This window comes from Bactrocera oleae, chromosome 6, assembly GCF_042242935.1.
Source record: "Bactrocera oleae isolate idBacOlea1 chromosome 6, idBacOlea1, whole genome shotgun sequence".
Taxonomy (NCBI): Eukaryota; Metazoa; Arthropoda; class Insecta; order Diptera; family Tephritidae; genus Bactrocera; species Bactrocera oleae.
Genome location: NC_091540.1, coordinates 5,373,163 through 5,396,317, shown reverse-complemented (window position 1 = coordinate 5,396,317; position 23,155 = coordinate 5,373,163). Strand labels below are relative to the sequence as shown.

The 23,155-nt window shown below is 31.3% G+C and overlaps 1 protein-coding gene across 18 annotated transcripts in view; it reads left to right on the top strand.

Annotated features, from left to right (window-relative positions):
* Nucleotides 1–1,136: 1,136 nt before the first annotated feature.
* The window catches only part of mub (poly(rC)-binding protein mub), a 156,437-nt gene continuing 134,418 nt past the window's right edge, over nt 1,137–23,155 (top strand). For 13 of the 18 annotated variants that reach the window (XM_036358145.2, XM_070111534.1, XM_070111540.1 and 10 more), the window contains exon 1: nt 1,160–2,082. The gene's annotated coding sequence lies outside the window, so the exon portion shown is untranslated. Of the gene's footprint in view, nt 2,083–23,155 lie in introns of all 18 variants that reach the window. The other 5 variants (XM_070111538.1, XM_070111536.1, XM_036358147.2 and 2 more) reach the window with 4 other exon arrangements.

The following is a 23,155-nucleotide window of genomic DNA, read 5'->3' as shown; positions in this document are numbered from 1 at the left end:
TAATATTCCAAGAGTCAGAATATTAATCAGCACTGAACAACTGTTGGCCATGAAAGCTCTAATTAATCTCTTAAAGATAGAACGAACTTGTTAAGCTCGCACAGCAATAATTTTTGGCGAATCTTAATTCTAGCAAATAGAAAAGAGACTCTGCGTAAGAGTTGACTATCTATGGCCGGAGTAAAAATGCGTTGTCGACTCCGCGTCATTAACTCTGGCCAAGGACGTTTAATTTTTACGCATTCCTGAAAATAATTTGGAGAATATTTATGCCTCTACAACAAGAACAAGCAGATTATGCAGTTTACTCTTTCATCAGAGTTCATAAATTAAAAATTTTTAGTCTAGCTTTTTAAGAGCGATTTAAGAAGCAGTCACGGAAAGCTTAATTTTTTATAACACCGACTTCAATACTTCCTACAAGTGGCTAAGAAAACCTATCTCCAAATGCATTGGCTTTTAACATTTAAAAGCAAACGCCAGAAACTATGTATACAGGATTGAATGGACCAGGCTTCGTGACCCAGCACTGGAGATTTCGTTGCACATATCCTTATGATAAATAAAAACATGAAAGGATCACTTCATATTAAAAATATTATTTTTTTAGCAAATTTCATTTTTGTTCTCATTTTTATATATGTCAATTTAATAAATATCAATTTCACGAAAACGTAGTCACAAACATCCGGCATACTAACGAATGCAACCCTGGCACATTGCTTAATTTGTCGCACATATGTACATATGGTATATACATATATAGTTCACTCGGGAAAAATTCTAGTTGCATTGCCTGCACCAAACAGCGCAGCGCTACGTCAATGCACTCAAATATCTTTCCACTCAAAGTAAAGGCACTACACTCACTGCAACAAGCCGCAAACCGCTCAAGTAGCCAGGCCAACTCAAATATGCGCTCTTCTACCTCCCTCATTGACAACAGCTGAGAGTTTGCGTGTGCAGTACCACTGCATGCCAGCCACCGCCAACCGCCTGGCGACGCTGCGCGTGTTAAAAAGAGCCAACACTATAAAGGGTGCGCTCAATGGCCAAACGAAGAGCCATGTAAAATGGAATAGTGAAAAATCGAATGACGGCCACGAACGCAACGACGACGATGACAGCGAAAACTGCCAAACAACGGTGCTGTTCCAACTAGCAAATTCACTCATAAAAATTTAATTGTGGTGTTCAAATCGTTAGCAACGCGCAGCGGATAATTTCAAAGCGAATTTCTTGAAAGAGTAATTTATTCTTGAATTATAATACAATACTTAATAACATACTAAAATTGTATTGCTAACTGTGCAAACGGTAATTAACCAAAACAGAAGTGCAAGTGCAAAGGAAAGAAGCAACGCGTCTACTAAGCGGCAGAAAAGGTTTGTGAAAAATTCGATTGTGAACAAGTAGCGGCCTACAAAGCGAAAAGTTAAATACTTACAAGTTTTACAAAGCAAAATTAGTGAAAGCAAATAGCAAAAGGCATTTGCAACAACATACTATATTCAATTTAAAAAAATATATAACGGGTTTACTATTAATATTTACAATTTTGCGGTAAAATTGTTTGTGCAGCACGCCAAGTTAATGTCTGCTGATTTTTTGTGCTGTCGGCGGCAATACAATTCAGAAAGTGACTAAAAACAACAAAATAAAAATTGAAAGTTTATATATTTTATGTGTGTTTTGCTGTAATAACGCTAGACAGCCAAAGCAATAAAGAATTTTTAGTGCGCGCACAAAATTATTGTGTAAAGATTTGTTAAAAATTGCAAGTGCAGTGCATTATTGCACGAAAAAAATTACTATAGTAAAAACAAGTGTAAAGTTTTGAAAAATTAATATCTAAACGCTCCTTGACAACAGCTAAAAGGATATTTGTGCTTGTTTGTGTGTGTGTCGAATAAACCTTTTTGAATTTAGCTGGATTCTAATTGAGATTTGTGTGCATTTGATTTTTCACGTCTGACGCCGTATGAGGAATACACATAAAGCAAAATTAATAAAGCAGTATAACAGCGAACAGAAAACTCAACGAAAGGAGTTGTAAACGCAGCATAAAAAAGAAAACAAAAGGTAAATTTTTGTTTTCCTTACTTGCATTATACTTATGTACATATGTAGCCGGTTAGTCAACAATGTGGTCTGTCCGGCTGGAAAAATTCTATAATAAACTGGCTACTTGATTACATTCCTGTGCGGCGTTGCATTGTGTTTGTGCATGTGCATACATGCACTTCTAATTGGCTAATATGCATTTACATGTACATATGTATATAAAATTATTTTATAACTAATCAACGCAATTATTAGAATTTATCAACTGCTTATGCCAAGCAGCCGTCAACATAACATCGCCAATTACATATATTATATTATATAGCTTTAGTTAATAAAATCCATTTTAATAAATGCTAATTTTATATGTGCTTTACATTAAGCACAGCATTTTATATACAATTTGTACGTCACATTTGACGCGCTGCGCCAGCTATCAGTGAGTTGTTGACGTCGTTCGCGGTCGCTGTCGATGTCGCTGTTGACGTTGCCGTCACTTGAATTGATTTTCTGCTGTCTCCCTGGCGCGCTCTGTCTGTTGCCTTTGATTTTGTTTGTGTTGTTGCTCTTCGCTTGCTTCGCTTTGTTTTGTATTTCGCTTTCTTCTACTTGGTTTGACTTTTTACTCTGCTACATCTTTTACGTTTTCTTATTTGTTTGCTTTCTTTTGTGTTGCGCCGCGCACTGTGTTTCGTTTATCACTAATTAACGACTATGCTTCTCACACATTTGCGCTCTGTGTGTTGACAGTGCGCTGCGACGCGTCGCTGTTCTGTGCCGCTGCTACGGCAGCGTTGCGCTGCTTGAACTGCATTTATTTTCTTATTGCAATAACTTACTGTATTGCTGGGGATTTTGGTGCCCAGACGTTGTGAGTAATTATTTTATTAAATTATTTGTTTGGAAATATAAACAAAAAACTATATAAATTAATAAAATGTTAAATAAATAAAATAAAAATCTGTAATGTGTCTGCTTTTAAACTTTTGTAGTAATTATACCATACTAACACACATAAATGCTTTAAAATTACATCCATTGCCATTTATGCACTATTTTTTACTATTTAGTTATTATTTTTAATACCTTTTTTATTTTTATTTCCTTATAATTGTTATTTTTTCTATCTCCTTTGTGTGTCAACTTCACGGTTCGTCGCGCTTGTTTGTATCGAAATGTCATTGTCCGAAATTTTTCTAGCCGCGGGTCAATCGCCGACCACTGCCAATTTTTTTTCTATTTCTTTATCTGTAGAGATTATTTAATTTTTTCTTTTTGTGAAATTTGCATTTCATCATTTGCAAGTCTTTTTTTGGCATTAATCTTCTGTTTGTAAAGCAAACTACCGAGCGACCCAACATAAATACATATGTACATACATACAAAAAATATATACATATGTAAATATTTATACACAAAACATAAGTGATAAAAAAATAATCCAATAAAATCACTTAAACTTCGTTCATTGGTCACACATTGTGTTTCGCGCATAAATTAATGCTGTGCGGTCGATCTGCCGATTAACTTTAGGGTTATTGCACTCTACAACATAGCAGGTATCGCAGTCGTAAAAAAGTAAAGAAAAAAGTTAATCTTTTGTATACAAAAACATGTGTTTAAATAATTTTTTATTAAATTGCTGGCTTTTCGAGAAAATATAAGAAAAATTGCGAGTTCTTTTATTCTGTTGTAATTAATCTTTTGGTGGACTATTTAAAAGTTTTAGCAATTTATTGTTATAAAAAGCAGGAGAGCGCTTTCAAATTCAGAAAAAAACTTTTTTTTTTATTTATGAAAATTTTCGCATATTTAGTTGTGAATATATCGGTTAAACTCTACACTAATGTTCCTCAGATAAATTTTATTGCTTCACTTAAGAAAAAAATTATTTTTAAGTAAACAATTTTTTTTACACATATTAACTTTTTGTTTCCTTTTTAATTTAATTATTCTAAAATTATAAAGAAATAAATTATTTTAAGTACTTTAAAAAAAATACTAATACTTTTTAATGTAATTGTTTTATAATTATAAAAAAAAATTTAAGTGTTTTGAAAAAAATACTAATATTTTTTTATAAATATCAACTTTTGTTTTTTGAAATTCTTTTTAAGTACTTTGAAAAAAATACTAATTTTTTTATAAATATTAATTTTTTTTTCCTTTTTTAATATAATTATTATCAAACTATAAAGAATATACATTTTATTTAAGTACTTGACAAAATACTAAAGAACAAAATATAATTAATTTTTAATTATAAATTAATAAAATTATTTCTTACAATAAAAACTAATATAAACTTTTCAATAATTTTTATAATTTACCATTATTTTTTATGTTGTTTTATGTTTGTTTCTTTTTTAATATAATTTTGAAAAAATTGTAGGAAAAAATTCTAAAGTGCTTATTATTCAGAATGCTAAAAATACAAAAAAAAATATATTTAGGTGTTAATTAAAATTGTTTTTTTTTTTTGGTTTGTTTTTTGTTTTTCTTGTAAATAATTGATGAAATGTGTAAAAAATAAAACATTATATTTTTTTTTATAAGTTTTAAACTACATAATTTGTATTTTATTTAATTATATAATCTTTTTCTTTTCATTTAATGTCAAGTTGCCAAGCTTTTTTATTTATGGTATAATATTCTCAAGATCAAATTATGACCCTTAATACATATATAAATATATAAATATGTATTATTGCTAAAAAAGTAAAATATTTTCTGTTTTGTTTTTATAATACTAAATACTAAAAAATTTTTTATTTTATTTTACTAAAAATATTTATTATATTTGTAATTATAACTCTCGAGATAAACACAAAATTTTCTCAAAAATTAACATTTTGCTAATTTATTTCAAATATATATTAACAGTTTCCACACTAGCATTTGCAATACAGCTCTAAATTTATACAAACATGCTTACAGCAAGCTTGTGCATTAAAAATAGCTGTAAATTTGTAATAAAAATTGTTTTAACATTTTTTATGAACTATAGTACAATACATATTTGCTAATGCCAAGGGGTAGTTCAACTACAACTAAAAGCTTATTGTAAAATTAATGCTTTCAAGCGGTTTAAGCCATTATTGCAGCTTAAGATACAACGATTCTACATTATATATCTGATGCATTATTTTTTATAACATTTTTATGTTACCCCTGGCGCGTTAAATCCACTCTTATTAAGCATTGAACTATGAGAAAAATTACAATTTTTTCCGTAACATACAGTACATTTGCTCAATCACGTTAAGTGAACAAACAAATGTGCCGATAATGCATTATTATCGCGCTTGTAAATCAGCCGCAACAATATTAGCATTACAATATTTGTAAAATTATATTGTTAAGTCGCAGCGAGCATAGTTACAAGTCCGCCATTGAAACAGTCAAACCGCTATTTATCTAAACAAACAACCCAAACGTCAGCCGGGCAGTCAGCGCGACCAACCAACCAAGCAGTCAAGACGTCATTCAGCCCGGCCGCAATTAGCCAGTCAGCTAACGTTCGCGCGCTCGCACAAGTGCTAACGACACTTGAAGATTTTCTAGCCGGCTTGCATAGTAATAGAAGTACTAGTACATACATATACCCAACCGTACTTGAACGCAGCGCTTCGTTGAGTTTGTTGCCATTACCAGCACAATGTTGCATTACTTCATTGCATTGCAAGCAACATCAGCATAACTTGCGCCTGCAACTTCTTATTTTCTGCTTTGCTTCGGTCGCCAAACAATTGCAGTTGCACTGACGCGTGTAGTCTTCTAAAAAATTGTTGACTGCCTTCTTCTGCCACCTAAGTTCTAGGCATACACACTCGTATACTGTTCGTTGAGTGTCTGTTGTGCTTGCTCGTACCTATTAGCAATTGTTGTTACTTGCTTGCCAAGCCATTTTCTTGCAATCTGCAACGATTCTATGACTTAACATTGTTTACACCGCTTTTTATACTCCTTTTTTATTCTTCATTTTTTATGTGTCTGCTTCACACATTTTCTACGTTTTGCCACAAAAGTCGGTATATATTTGCACAACTTTATACATAAATAGCAAGCAAATTGAATTGTGATTACATTTCGTTGCTTCGCTGCATTCGTTTCGCCTGCTGGATTATAGCCTAGGCCGTACAAATAGACCACCCACTTGTGTGTCTATACCATGACTCCGCGACAGTAAGCAAAGTTTTGCCCCTAAGTAAAGTTTATATTTTTAAATAGTTATATGCTTAGTCGCTTTGACATTTATTTATATAAATATTTATTTACTCGCATTTTCTTTCACGAAATTCCAATCTGCTCTACAGTAAGTCCTCATTATTATGCTTTTTCGCTACCTCCATACTTAACCACTTTACATTTGCGCTTGCAACAACAGTTAGTCCATTAGATTTTCATGTTTCGTGTCGTCTAGTTTGCTGTACTCTCCCGGATTAATGATTGCTTTCTTTTACTACTTCTTCCTTTTAAACGATTTTCTTCTATGATTGTCTGAAGCATGCTTGCATTGTGGTTTCAAGTCTGAAGTGGATATTAAAATATTTTCTAGTGTTGCAAGCAATGCTTCTTCTATAAGCATACACTATAGAAAAATACTTAAGGTTGGGCAAGCTTATGTGTTATAGTGCTGATAATGATTTAAGGCTTTCAAGACACACGCCTTCCGAGAAATTAACTGTAAAATTCATGCTATAATTGCGTGAGTTTTAAAAAAATAGCAAACTCTTGAGAGTAAGTAGGTTGCTCTATGAACTATTTGTGATAAATCAGAACTTTGAAGAATTAAATTAAGCGAGAAAGTAGTGCTTCTAAGAACAAAACATTTAAAAACTATGATTATTTACTCAGAAAATCGAAAACTGAAAAATACTCTTACTAAAATACTAGCTTATCTTAACTTTCAGACTCACAAGCGAAGTTCAACAATCCTATAACGCTTCAAATTAACCCAAGTTCACATTAGTTACATAGCGGGCAGTGTTTCTAGCGGAGCAAATTCGATGCTTTCGGAGAAAATCGCATTGCCAACGAATTAAATTAGGCGAGCCTTATAAAACTATTCCTTCAAAAATTATGTGCACGTACTTAGAAACAGCTCTTGGAAATCTTCTGTCAAAATACAAACTTATTGAGCCTAATTTAGAAGCATTTGAACCTTGGGAGTCCTAAGTGAAATAACAAATTGGTAACCTTTCTAAAATGAAGTAACAACTCAGTAACCCTTCCAAAATTTGTATAGATGGTACAAACTTAATATAAATCAAAACACAAAGTATGGAAAGTTCACTTTATGTGCATGCAAGGAGATGCTGACGGCTCGTCGTTCGAAATAATGTGTACTTGATACATTTTCTTTAAAATGTGTATATTTATTACTCAAAGTTTTCGCAAAGTTCAGAAGTGGTATATAATGTGTGAATCTCCAAAATCTGTTATGATCCACAGTCTGTACCAATATGTTAACCACCCTAAAGCCCATAAAATGATAATAAACTCTAATGATCTATAGTCTGTTCCAAGCTTTCAGCTCTAAAGCCCATAAATAGCTGCTGAACTGTAATAAACTATCCTAAATATATGCTAGACATCTATATAACATGCTGACTCTTACACTACTAACTCCGATATACCAACACTAACAAAAATTACTTCATACAAAACATTAAAAAAAATACATGTTTACCAAACAAGCCACACACTTCTTTACGAAAATATACCCAGCGTAGCCGTCTAAGATTTCAATACTGTCAGCAATGCAGACATTTCTCCAAAGCGTAACACTGTAAAAGTATATGACGTCTGTCGTCTGCCATTGTTGCGAAAGCAGGATTAAAGCGAGTGTCGTTTATATTTTATATTATACCACTGCATGTTGCTTGTTTTCAGCTTTACGCTTACTTACTGCATTTATTGTCTAAGGCCAACGACACGCTATTCCTAACACACTTTCTATGCCGCTGCATCGCCCCGAGAAATCCGCTTTTGTCACAAAATATTTACGTTAGCCCGTCAACTCCTGCACCATGGCCCACACTTCACCACCTCTCACAACCAACGGATACTGCTGCTAATATCCGACTAATTCGACGCGCTAGACTATCCAGTTACTGGAATATGAGAATCTTTCAGCAATGAGCGCTTATTTACTTATTTATTTTGCATGCATTCATGTCTCTAAGTAAAGTTTATATGTTGAAGTGTGCCTGTTGTTATTGCTTTATAAGTATTTGTGCCGACTTCACTCGTGTCGTGTGGCGGAACTTGCCTGGTTTATGCGGTTTCGCGTACGACCTCTGTATGCGCTACTTGTTTGGGGCACTGCCTCACTCCCAGCAAGTTCGCCTTACTTGGCTATATTTGTAGCTCGCCCAACTGCCTGACTGTCTATGTTTTCGCGTCTCTACTTTATATTTCCTCTACTTTATATGTGCATTTTCTGCAATTTTCCTGCTATCCACTTTAACTTTATGCACTTTGTAGGCTTGTTGGTGTTTTTTTCCAATTATTTTATGGCGTCTATTGCGTGGACGAGTGTCTGTGTGGCATGCATTGGGCTGTTGTGGCAACTTGTATATAGTGTTGGTATTTGGCTCATTCACAATTGCAACACGGCACATATTTATCACACATTGCCACATGCTGGTGTATTGAAAGGAAGCACCAACAAATTACCTGCGCTAACCCCAACACCAACCCAACAAGCGTCTCACTGCGCAGCTCCTCACTTTACTGTAGCCATAACACACCTTTTTTTTTTTGTGTCCAGCGGCCCATTTTTACGCCACACTCTTTGTTTTGTTTCATCACATCTACACTTCCTCTTTTCCTTGCATATTTTTTATACCCTGAACAAGGTGTATTTAGTTTGCTACGACCATATCCTTCTGTCCGTATATACGCGAACTAATCCCTTAGTTTTGGAGACATCTACCTGAAAATTCGCACATATGCTTTTCTCTATAAGAAGCTGCTCTTTTGTTGGATTCGCCGATATTGTACCACTATAAAGCATACAGCTGCCCTACAAACTGATGGGTCAAACGTCAAGTCCTTGTATGGAAAACATTTTTATTTGACAAGAAATCTGCACGAAATTCGGCATAGATTATTGCCCAAGACAATGCTACAATCTCCGAAGAAATTGCTTAGATCGGTCTACTATAGCATATAGCTGCCATACAGACTGCCATCAAGATATATACCCTTTTATGCTATAGGAAATGCACCTGCAAACGGTATTAATGCTTCGGTGCAGCCGAAATCAAAGTTTTCTCTTTTTTTTGTTTTTTTGTTTTTTTAATTTATTTTTGTGTTTGTAAACCTGCCGTATTGTGCTCATATTTGTTGGTCGTAGCGCTGGCATTCACGTTAGCGCCGTAACCAAATCAGTAAGCGCACAAACAGCACCTATTGCTGACCGCCAGCAGCACCTCTTATGTGCGCCGTGCAATGCGCCAACTAACTTTTCGCTAAATCAACATGACTTTGTACCATCAACAGCACATTTCTTCTTTGTTCATTTCACCTTTTTTTGTTGCTATTTATTTTTTCGTTTGGTTGTTGGAAATTTTTGTATAGTCCATTGCAATGGTTTGACTAACTATTACGTCGTCTGCACGGCCTGACCTCATGCTATGCGCTACAAAATCCAGCTACTGCCAGCCGACGGCCACTGTTGGCATTTGAACTTTTCTATGCAACATACATATTTACTTGTTTGTTTCCTACTTTGCCTTTGGTTGAACTGTGCGAATTTCATCAGTTTCAAACACTCGTCACATTCCCTGCCATCACTGTGGCCTTACCACTTACCATCCCACCCTGGTCGCGTTCTATTGCATTGCCCGCCAGAAGCGTAAGTGCAATTTAATTTTTTTCTTCTACTTTTATTCACTGCCTCTATGCATTCATTTGCAGCAAAGCTTACAAAGCGAAAAATATTATTGCCGGCTTTCAGTGATTTTCACCCGTCTGCCAAACCAACAGCTTGGTGTTTCGAAAGGTAAGGGTGGAAAGGCCTTCAAGCGAAATCTCATTCAGTGGCTTTGTTATTGATTTTTATGTGCGCCAAAAGGTGTGATGACTGTTTGACTGTAGATGAAAATAGATTAAGCTGCACGGAATTTACTGTGGGAAATTTAATGGACTTTATTATTTATTTATATCTTTTTTTGTTTTTTTTTTTGCATTGGCTTCATAATAAAAAGTTTGACAGTTCATAATGTGTATGTTACGTTGCGGGTTTTACAAAATGCTAGTATTTCTATATGAAAATAGGATCTTAAAGTTGTGCAAGTACTTCAATTATGACTATTTCAACTGATATTCCGAACGCTATAAAATTATTTTTAGGTATATATCTTATATTATGTTGTAAAACCCTCAATCTGTACCGTATATTCTTTAAACTGGTTTCTTAGATTGCTATATATCTTAGTTTTAGATTTCGAAAATTTGCTTCCAACATGTAACATCTGTTAATCTGTTATGCTTTTAAAAGCTCCATTTTATTTACAAGATTAGTTCGTCTTGTAAAAGGCGTCTTTAATCTGAAGAATAAATATGATTATAACCTCCTCAAGAGTTACAGTTGTTGGCAATATCGGTTTTCAGCCGGCTTAGAAAAGAGGATGGTTTTGAATTTGGTTACTGGGGTGCGAGTTTTTAAAAAGTTATAATTTCAACTTCATTTGGAAACCGATATTTATGAGTTTACAGACTTCGTGTAAGAATCTCTGTTATCCACTGCTATACATATGTATATAATGGAATTAGATTCTAACGACTAAGCTAAGAAGTCAGCGTTACAGAATCAAACCAAAAACCTCCAGCTTTGAGGATCATGGGCACAACTCAATTAGTATGCTTGTCCCAGCATTTACGGTTCTCGCAACTGCTATTGATGCGTGGATTGGGTGAGTCGGTTGGAAGTTGAAGGTAAAAATCCCGACGTTAAGTGAGGATTGTAGGTAAAAATTCTGACACAAGTAAAGTATCTATAGTTAGAAAAATTAATTTCTGAAGACAGTGATGCTATGGCAAGTCATATAAAACCTTCAAGTGTATTTTCGAGATAAAAAAAACATGTGTTTGTAAATGTAAACAGAAGTATGCTGTAAGTGGGTAATGGCAGCATTTAAACCGGCTCTTCGTTTGTAATATTTTAGGGAGAGTCTGCGGTTCTTTGAAGGTTCATGACGTTCAATAATGCTGAAATCACCATATGATTCAGCCGATTTTTATTTTATTTTTTAGTTGCATTTTCCTCATTTTGTTCTGCAAGTTTTCGTCGCTGGGTTAAAGAGAGTTAAGTTGGAAAGACTTACGGTAAGGATCGTGCATCTACACATTGTTGCTTTTTGGTGTAAACTGAATTTTGAGTCTATTAAAAAGAAGCAGAAGTGAATAATATACTTGTAGTATTTTTTTATTAACAATATTTTTTTTTCTGCTACGAAAAATTCGCAGCCAATCACCAAAAGTGTTAACTAAAAGTCATTTGTAAGCAATTTACTGCCTTGAGTGACTTTTGAACTCTACATGCTTCGTGCTTAATTACTATTATCCGTTTTTGACTCCATATAGTTACGCCATTAACTCGAACAAATTTATATAATCTATGTGTTATTTTTATACCCTGAACAATGAATATTAAGTTTATCACGAAGTTTTTAACACTCAGAGCGAACCGTCGCAGACCCTGAGTCAATTTAACCAGGTCCATCTGTCTGTCTGTATAAACGCAAACAAATGCCTTAGTTTTTGAGATATCGATCTGAAATTTTGCACACCTCCTTTTCTCTCCAAGAAGCTGTTCATTTGTCGGCATCGCCAATATCGGACCACTATAGCATATGGCTGCTATACAAACTGAACGAGCAAAATCAAGTGCTTGTATGGAAAACTCTTTCATTTGACGAGATATCTTCGCGAAATTTAGCATGGATTATTGTACAATCTTCGAACAAAAATCGGATAACTGTAGCATATATTGTAGTTGCGCTGCAAACCAAGCGACCAATATCAAGTTCTTGTATGGAAACTTTTTTATTTGTGAAGGGTATTATGGCTTCTAGCGGAATTTTTTTTTGGTTTTTTTTTTCTTAGTCTAATTTTTTTCCAATATGTTTATGCTATTTATTTCCATACTTTATTCTGAATATTTAATTTGCGCTACAATACAATAAAGACATACACACACACACACCGAAGCGTGCAGTTACCTCCGTGTTCACGCCTAACGTTGAATGATTCACAGCTAGAAAAGTGTAAAAATCGCAATTAACTCACACGCTGTGAAATTAAGTCGCATTTTTTGTAGTAGTTGTTATTATTAATGTTTCGTTAATGTTATTTATTTTGTGTTTTGTTTGCGTTCCTCCCTCCAAATTTTCGCTACATAATTTAATTGTTTGCTGCTGTATTCTTTCCGTATATATATTTTTTTATTGTGCTGAAATGCTGGTCAAATTTCAAGTTTCGATTATTTTGATTTATTAGTTGTATCTCACGTTAGTTGGATGTTGGCACGTGAAGCTTAGCCTCGGCGAACAGGTGGGCGCTTATAGCGACGTTGGCGGCGTGTTTGCTTGATCGCTAAACGCTAAATAGCCGCCTGTCTTGCGCTCACAAAATGCGGCGCTATTCAAAGTAAGCGTTTCTTCGCATTTGTTCAGCTTTTTGCCTTTTAATTTGATATTGTTTACCCACTCGTGAGTAGTTGTACACATAAATATATCTATATACTCGTACTTGCATATGTATGCATATGGGTGTATTATTTATGCGCGTTGCAAATGCGCAAAAGGTGTGTGTTGCTAATTTTTCTACAAATTGAATATCAAATTGACGGTGTCATAATTGTAAAAAATTTATTTAAATAAGCATTTGAGTAGAAAATAGAATGTACATTGTGTTAAATTATGCAATTCATAATAAGGTAATTGTATAAAATTAAAAATATTAATACTAATTTTTATTGCATGCAGTTTTTAAATATTTTATAGCATTTTATGGCATAACTATTTGCAATTGTTTGTACTTACACAGAGACAAGACAACAATTAAATTGATTTATGCGTTTTTCTTAGTATTTTAATGAAGGGAAATTGTTTATGCGATGCAGTATGTGAAATATACACAAAATAAATTGATTATATATAAGTGCAAATCAATCGTGTCTTTAAAAAAAGTTCTCTCTCTTACTTCACACTCGAAATTCTATGAAAACCGTCACGTGAAGTGAGTGCTGATACTCGATACTTCCGATCTAATCAAAGACTAGTTGAAATTTTGAGTGGATTGATGAATTTAAGGTTCTAAACATCAGTTCAGTAATAATTCTAGAGACGCAGTAAATCAGTTTAGATATTAATTTTTTTTATAAATACATTTTTTTTTTATTTATTTTTTTTAATTATTTTTTTTACTAATTTTTTTTATTAATTTAATTTTATCAATTTTTTTCATAAATTTTTTTCTATTAATTTTTTTTGATTTAGTTTTTCAATTAATTTTATTTTATAATATTAATTTTTGTTTTTAATTGAATTTTTTTTTTTATTTTTATTTTTTTTTTTAAAGATATTTTTGTTTTTATTTTTATTTTTTTTTTTAAAGATATTTTTGTTTTTATTTTTATTTTTATTTTTTTTTTAAAGATATTTTTTAATATTTTTTTTATTAATTTTGTTTTTTATGCTTATTTTTTTTCATTATTTTTTTCTTTCATTAAATGTTTTTTATATATTTTTTTTTTAAATTTTTAATACCCTGAAGTTTGCCAGGAAGTTTGTAACACCCAGAAGAAAACGTAACACCCTATAAAGTGAAAACAATATCTACAATATATGATTAGCGTGATTCGTTTCGCTCATATCGGACTATGTTCAAGGCAAGGGTACAATAACTAAAGAAATTTTCTAGGATATAACTGTCATACAGACTGACCTATCAAAATCAAAATAAAGATCTTTCTACACCCATATAGGCTATGAGAAATGCATCTGTAAAGGATATTATAGTTTCGCTGCAACCGATTTTAGCTGTTTTTTTTGTTTCTTTTGAAATACTCTCGTTTAGAAATCCTGTGTTGTTTTATGTTCATGCTGAGTTCACAATACAAGAAACCGCGGTTTAGTGAAATCTTTTTCCGCACATTTCTTACTTCTTTTCTCGTCTCTCTTTTTCCGTTAAATTTTCGTATATTTTTTATGGCAGTGTACCTGGTTAAATGGTTTCAAAAGATATTCATTTTTTTTAATCAGTCTTTCCCTTTCTACGGCAAAGTGTGGATTTCTTTTTTTAATTAAAAACTGTTAATGCGTGCTAAAAATACCTTTTGGTTTCGGTTGTTTTCTGTGTGCGTTATGTTTTTTTTTACTTTAGCTTTTGCGTAATATTTTGTTGTTATTTTTTTTAAATAACTTATTTAATTTATTCTTGATTCTTTACTTTGTTTTATTTAATTTTTTATTTTTAACTTTTGTATTTTTTTAAAATTTTATTATATTTTGTTTTAATATTTAAAAAATTTTTTTTTTAATATTTTGTATATATTTAAAAAAAATTTTTTTTATATTTTGTATATATTTAAAAATAAATTTTTTTTTAATATTTTGTATATATTTAAAAAAAAAATTTTTCAATGTTTTCTATATATAAATAAATATTTTATATATTCTTTTATTTTTTGTTTTCTTAATTTTTCATATATGATCAGTTTTTTTTTACCACTTTTAATATTTTTTTTCTGATCGTTTTATATGTGTATAGGGTTTGCTATTTTCCTTTCCTTCTTTGAACGCCACATCTTTGCTTTGCGCAAATATCCGCACTTTGTGCGCTTATAATTGTTATTTGCTTTGCTATTTTTGTTGTTGTTGCCAGTAACCACAAGTGCTGACGCTATTTTTGCTGTATTTATTTCACTTTTATTTAAAAAAAAATTTTTTTTTCAATTTACATTATTGTTATTGTTGGCATTACTTTATTTATTATGACTTATAAGCGCTTCACAGGCACTTCTAGTTTAAAAAGCCACGGCCTGTAGCCGCTTTCAGCAGCCAACAACAAAAGGCAGCAATGTATTTGTGCGTTGCTGCGTCCGTTCGCTCTCAGGTGAATTTTAGCAGATTTTTTATTTATTTATTAATTTTTTTCAACTCGTTTTACATGCTTTTACAACAACGCCGCCGCTTGTTGTTACTTTTGGCCACTGCTGCCTGCCATATACGCTTGTTGGTCATATTTCGCTTGCTTGCAACATCGGCGCTCTAATTGGTAGTCGGTCGTTGTTTGAATTTTATATATTGTAGAAGTGCTGCTAAGAGCGTTTGTGCAGAGTGCAGGCGCACACAGCTTGCTTTTTCAGCCTAAATAGTTTGCCCCATGTGAAGTAGAGCGAAAAGCTTTTCCAATGAAATTTTCAAATTGCCGCAAAACTCTTTTGGTTTAAATAATGAGTTATAGTTTTTATTTTAGTTGATTTGCTGGTGCATGGTGTGTTGTGTGTGTGTGTGATTTTATTGATTATTTTAGTGATTATTAAATTATGTTTTCAAATTGCTTTCATATTTTTGAACTGCCTTTACGTTATATAATAACTTTTGAAAGTGTTTGCTTTCATAATATTTTAGTATTGATAAATAGATTTTTACTTGTTTTTATATTTTTTTCTATTTGTAAATTTGTATTGTTATTATTTTTTTTTAATTATTATCATTATTATTATTTTTTTTTTTAATATAATCATTTTTTTATTTTTTACTATTTGCGTTTTCTTTATTTTTTAAATTTCTTCATGTATTTTGTACATGTATATTTAATTTTTTTTGTTTTGATTATTTTTTACTTTTAAATTTATTATTTTATTTACTGTATATTTATTATTTTATTTACTGTATATTTATAAAATTTCGCACAGTTGTAATTTTGTTTGCATTAATTAGTAATTTTTGTTGTAAAAAAAATATTATTTATTATTAATAATAGTTTAATAATTTATTGGCATTTTCTTGTTTTTTTTTTAAACTTTTTGTATATTATTTCTTTAATTTTTTTTGTTTTTAAATTTATTCTTTGAGTTACTTTTTACTGTTTTGTTATAATTTTTTTTCTTCAAAATTAATTGTCTGTGATGCAAAAGTTTATTTTGTCAGTTGTCATATATTTTGCATCAACTTCATCTAAAATTTTTTTATTATATTTTAAGTATTTATTTTATTCAAATGTTTTTGTCAGATATTTAAAAATTTATACATTTTCGGTTTTGTCTATAATATTTATATTGTTTTATTATCATGCTTTTCCTATTTTTTTGTTTTTTATTTTAGTATAATTTTTTTTTTTACTTTATTAAATAATTTTTAATTTAGTTTTGATTTAGTGTTTTTTTAAATTATTTTTTTTTTACTTATTCAATAATTTTTAATTAAGTTTGATTTTGTGTTTTTTTAAATTATTTTTTTATTTTTATTAAAAAACTTTTATTGTGTTTTTGATTTATTTTTTTTTTAACTATTTTTTTATTAAATAAATAATATTTAATTTTTGCTACTTATATAATTTTTCTTATTATTTTACTTTTTTCTATTTATTATTTTAAGAATTTTTTTTTATTAAATTTTTTTTTTTATTATATATATACTATAAATATATATTTATTTTATTTTTTCTAAGATTTTTTTGGTTTTATATTTTAATACTTACTCTTAAAAAAAAGCATATATTTAAATATTTTTTTTTGTGATACCTATTTGCATATTTCAGTTTTTTATTTTTTTTAATTTTTGGTCTCTAAAATATTTCACTCTACAAATTTGCAATTTTTTTATTTATTTTCCATCAACTTCATCAAAACTTAAGTACTTCCTTTTATGATTTTGTCACTTTGTTATATTAATTTATTATTATTTTTTGCTTGTCATGTCGACTTTTTCCAAATATCGCTAACCATGTTTATGCATGTTGCGTTGAACTGTAATATTTATGGCTAATAGCGCAACGGTAAAGCTTAGCGTCAAGTGTGGACTTTAAAGTGCCGTGAAGCGGTAAACATTATTTTCCAGCTTGCATTTGAATTGATATATTTTTACGAGTTTTTTTTGCACGCTTTTGCCGAATAGTTTTGTTATGTTGTTTAGGTTTTAAAACTTATGCCAAAACATGCCGCTGCAATAAATTACTAGTGAGCTCTGCATTTGTAGTTCATATATTAAAGGTGTCTATATGTTTTGTTTGTTTTGGTTAACATATGCATTTTTTTATTATTATTTTATTGTTTTTTTTTTGGTATTTTTTTGCAAATAGTTGCTTCTGTTATTTAAATTAATTTATTATTATTTATTTATATTTGCTTCTTTTATTTCTAGCATTTTTTTAATTTTGGTTTATTAATTTATTGCTTTTTTGTTGAACACTAATTAATTATTTGCAGATTTTGACTTCTATTTAATATATTTTTTTCAAAAATATTTTTCCTTCTAATTTTATTTAATTAATGCTTTAATTTACCATATTATTCATTATTATTTTCTCATTTTTTTTATTTTCTCAATATTTTTATTTCAAAAATTTTTTTTATCTTTTAATTCAATTCTTATTATTTTTTGTAATATTTTTAAAATTTTTTGCTAACAATTCAACTGATTATTATATATTGCTGGAAGAAACCTGCTTCCCATTTGTTATTCAATGCGATGAAGTAACGCGACATTATCTTTATTTCCGAAGACGCTTTTAAGGCATTGTTTAATTATCTTACCAACAAAATATTAACAAAACGAAAAAGTTTAGCTTCAAATAAACGAGATTCAAGCTTCTGAACAAAAAATTCGAAAACTCACAAAAATTGTTCCGCCAGGTCACACACATCGATAGTGACTCACCAAAAGCTCCGGGAGCTTAGTTGAGAGGTTCTTATGCATCCTACCAGTTCCTGTCAATGTCGAAGGGTTTTCTGGTCTTTACGGTCGTGCTAATCTACTCAAAGTAACTCATAGTCTTGTTTTTGGCAGTCTTATAATCTTACGGGGTGCGAATAACAGCGTGCCTAGTCTAACTAAGTCTTGAATACCCAAAATTTATATGCAGTAGGATTTTATATGGTCCAAAGACACTCACTTAAAAAAACCTCTTTTAAATCGCTATTGTTGTTCTTAAAATCAACTCAAATTGTTAAAAGCAGTGAAAGTATCGTAGTAAATAAAATTTGGCAAGAAGCATTCAATTTTTATTTATCTTCATATACACTTAACTTGGCTGCTTGCTGCACGACTTAAAGCTATGAAATACCGGCTCGAACAGCTGCAAACGAGTCATAGCTTTATTATTAGAATTCTATTTGCATAGCGTGAGATGCAGAAAGATAGCGAAAACAAAAGTCAAGTGCTGGTGTGTATCTCTTTTTTTGTCACTGAAATGAGCTAAGTCATTCAAATTGCCGTCTTAAATCGTTTCTATATATAATACATATATCGATTGTTGTAGCCTTATATCAATGATCAATGTTGGTTGTGTGTGTAATCCAACTAACAAGCAGTTTCGCTCAAATTATGATACATACATAGAAGTCCAGAACTTTCACAAGTAAAATCCGGTGATTTAAACTTAAATTATTCGTTGTGAAATGTTTTGCGGTTTATATACAAGAACAGTCAGTGGCTCGTGAGTTCAAAAGTCGTCCACGCCTGCAAAAAAACAACGAAATATGACCGTATGAAAGCTCTATAGATATAGATGAAAGCAACAAATCACTTTGATTTTAAGCTTACGATTTAGCATGTACTTGCTTTTAATTTGTATGAAAGCTCTACACGTAAAACTGTACGCATCAAATTGCCGGTTTTTAAACGAAAGTTTTTGTTGTTACATACATTTAATCTATGAAAGCTCTTCTCAAAAATGTGGAAGCACCAAGTCACTCTTATTTTAAGCGTAAGCTTTTGTGTTTCGGATTGTACTTTCTTTTGATATGTATGAAAGCTCTCCACCTAAAGGTGAAAGCATCAAATCATTGTTTTTAAAACGAAATTTTTTGTGGCTACTTGCTTTTAATCTACGAAAGCTCTCCATGTAAAAGTGCAACCGTTAGCTTTGCGGTTCAGCTTTTACTTTCTTTTGATTGGTGCTTTCAGCCGATCAGATCATTCTTATTTTAAGCGTAAGCTTTTATGAATTAGATTGTACTTCCTTTTAATGGTTGCGAAAGCTCTCCACATAAAGATGAAAGCCCCAAATCATTCTTCTTTTAAGCGTAAGCATTTGCGGTTCAGCTTTTACTTTCTTTTGGTATGTACGAAAGCTCTTCACGCAAAGCTGAAAGCAACAAATCACTCTTTTTTTTACGCATAAGCGTTTTTGGTGTATTTTTCATTTTCATTTAATGTGCGTACTTATTCTTTTCTTCACAGTATCTTATTATTTTCTTGCAATTACACTTTTTTATGCTCTCCGGTTACCTTCGCTACTTGAACTGCATTCAAAAAATAAAAAGGAAATGTAAAGAAAACATCAAATTTCGCCAAAAGCTCGACAGCAGCACGGACATCAAAGCAAACCGTAAAAAAGCGGAACTAACCAAAAAATAATCAAAACACATTTAATAATTGGAGTAATATACATATATTTAAGCATGAGCACATGCTATAGGAATTTCGCGTTGCCAACGAAAGCAACTTAATAACCACTTAGCGTGATTGCCTGGGCGAAACAGCTGCGCAAGTTTATTTTTGTTTTTAAACACTTTTTAATAGTTATTCTAATCACGAAACAATCTTCCCCGGTATCAACTCGTTAAATCCTAACAAGATCTTGTGTGTATTGTCACAAGTTGCATTTAATGCTCGACCATTAAAGAAGCGTTTATAACTCGCTTAATTTGCATTTATATTATTGACCCATTTCGCGAACGTATGCCAACAGCAGAGAGTTAATGAAAAAAGCAAACACTAAAACTTTACTTTGTTGCGCTGACATGCCCAAAGCTTGGCCCACTACTACTCGTTGTGCTTGAGCGATAACCATTCGCCCGCAGGCAACCCGAAGACTTTGTGTTGTGACTTTCGTTTAATCAAGTTGTTGTCTACCAAAGCAAATCGTCTTCAACTGCTGCTGCTGTTTGTTGTTGACGTTGTTGTTGCGCGTTTGGTTCCAATCGGCTACGCATCACTTGATGCACTTGACATTTTCACTTTTTCGCAAATTGAAAACGAAAATAAATAACGGTACCGAAACAATACTCAACTGCGAAAATGTCCATGAATTATTTGCAGTTGTTTTTATGCCCCGAACAAGTTATATTACTTAAGTTTGCCACGAAGTTTGTAACGCGTAGAAGGAAAGGTCGGATATCCTATAAATTATATACATATATCCCTCAGTTTTTGAGATAACGATCTGAAATTTTGCATACGTTATTTTTTCTCTCCAAAAACCGTCGATATCGAATCACTATAGCATATAGCTGCCATACAAACTGAACGATCGGACTCAAATGCTTGTATGGAAAACTTTTTCATTTGGCGAGTTATCTTCAAGAAATTTGGCATGGATCATTGTATAAGGCTATGGTGCAATCTCCGAAGAAATTTTTTAGTTTGGACCACTATGGGATCCATACTCCCATACATACAAAATCCAGTTCTTGTAAGCAATATTTTCTACTTGTGAAGGGTGTAGCTTCTGTTTGTTTTTTGTTTTCATCGGCGCATGAAAGAACCCACTTGAGTATTCATGTTTTGTTATCTAATACAACTTTTAGTTTATTATTTTTTTTTTTTTACTTTTTTTTTTTTTTTTGTTTGCCTTCACTTTACTTTTGCACACGCAAACTGTCCCAAAGCGCTTTCGCAACATCAAGTGCTGGCCTGCCTTTGCTGTTGTTGTTGGCCCTATCGGTTGCTGTAAGCCTCTGCGCTTCGCACAATCAACTTTAATTCAATTTCTCATTATCTCCGTGGAACCTTGTTAAGTTCAGTACTTATTTATAAGTATTTATTTATTTTTTGTTATACTTCGTTTTACTCTGCTTTTTTTTTTAATGAATAACGGCGATTAAAGTTCATTACTTGTATACAATTTCCAAAATTAAATACATTATCTGTGGCTTTCTCTCTTTGTGCGCGCTTTTGATTCCAGCGGTATGCTGGGGAGCGCCATAACAAACGTTGAACTTAAATACAATTATTGATAACGCGTGTTCGATTGGTGCTTTTACTTTTGTTATTAGCAGAAATTTGGTTCCGCCTTGTTTGACACCAACAAAGAAAAGCTAGATTAGACCTTGTACGTTTTCGTATTGTTGAAATGTCTTAAATGGTTACATCCTCTAGGTGGTCTGAAAAGCTTTTATTTAAGACTTCTTTGAAGCGTCAGTTCATCGATATGTAAAGCAGTGTCGCTTCCAGCTGAGCTACATAGTTACTTTTTTTCAATTCGCCATACGTTAGTGAGTGGCGAATAGAACACCCGATTGGTATAAATAGAATATAACTGGCATAATCAACTAGCAAGATCTTATATCACTTCAAAGAGAGTGTGTTGGATACTTTTTTATCGAACAAACAACTGGTATAAATATAATATTACTGGTATAAGCAACTATCAAGCATTTTTAGCACTTAAATGAGCTAACCACATGCTCTCTACTATCGAATTCAACTGGCTAACTTTGCTAAAGAGTTCTCAAGCAAAGGGCACACAGAACTCAAGCAAAGAACGGCGAGTCGAAGACCGTTATTATTATATGTACAAGAACAACTATGGGTGTGTGTACATCAACATAATGTCATTAATTACGACTTCTATTTAAAACCAATAAAAATCATCAATGTCAATGGTTTTATTGACGTTCATTATTTCTATAAACTGCAATCTCTTGAACCGCCTATATTTAGAAGAATAATCAATATTATTTTGCCTTATCATTATATTGCTGTAAATAGTTTATATGGTTTTAATTTATTTGTAATAAGAAAATATTTATTTACGCACCCTGCTGGGCATTGAGTCTATAGTTATGAACTAGTGGAGGTCTGTGGTATTGAACACTATTCCATATAATCTTTCTTAGAAGTAATTAAGTAAAATGTTCCTCTATTTGTGACTAAAACATTTACGTTCTTCAATTCGGAATTTTATTCGACAAAAAATTTTTTAGTAGACAACCGCTTTATATTGAGAGCGTCACATCCGGGGATGTTTGTCAAAAATAAATCAATTAAAATGTTATGTTTTCGGACTTTCCAGCTAAATTCTGAATTAAAAAGAATAGTGAGTAATCATATGAGAAGTGTATGTCATGTCCTATACACTACCAGATAGTGCCCTAGAGGAAAAATTGTGAAAAAAATTAAAATAAAAATAAATTATATAAAAAAAAAATTTATAAAAAAAATGTATTAAAAAAATTTTAAAACAAAATTAAATTTTAAAAATGAATAAAATTAATAAAAAAAATTAGAAAATAGTTCAACTAAAATTCTACAAATAAAAATTAAAATAAAAAAACTTAAATTTTAAAAATAAATAACATTAAAATAAATTCAAAAAATATTTCAACTGAAATAAAAATGTAAATTAAAATAAAAGAAAAAAAAATTTAAAAAAATATGATTATTTATGTATATAAAATTATAAAAAAAAAGAGTTAATAAAAATGTTAATTAAAATTAAAGAAAAAAAATTTAAAAATATATATATATATTTATGTATATAAAATTATAAAAAAAAAACAATTAAATCGAATAAAATTCAAAATCAAAAAAAAAATGTCTTTTACAAAATTTTCTGCAGGGGCTTAAGTCTAACCCTACACATTCATGTATACGAGTATACAGTCATTATTATTAAATCGCTTGCGCCATGTGAGCATACTAAACATCTGGTAGTGCCACTGATTGCAGCAGTAAATTGACTAAAGTAAACAATTCACGCCGTACTACATGCACAGCATTTGTTAAAAAATAAACAAAAACTGATAAAGTAGAAAAATATGTATATTAAACCACAATAAACAAACAGCAACACACGCCCTCCCTTTTACACACACACACACACACACATATATGGGCCAGTTCACATC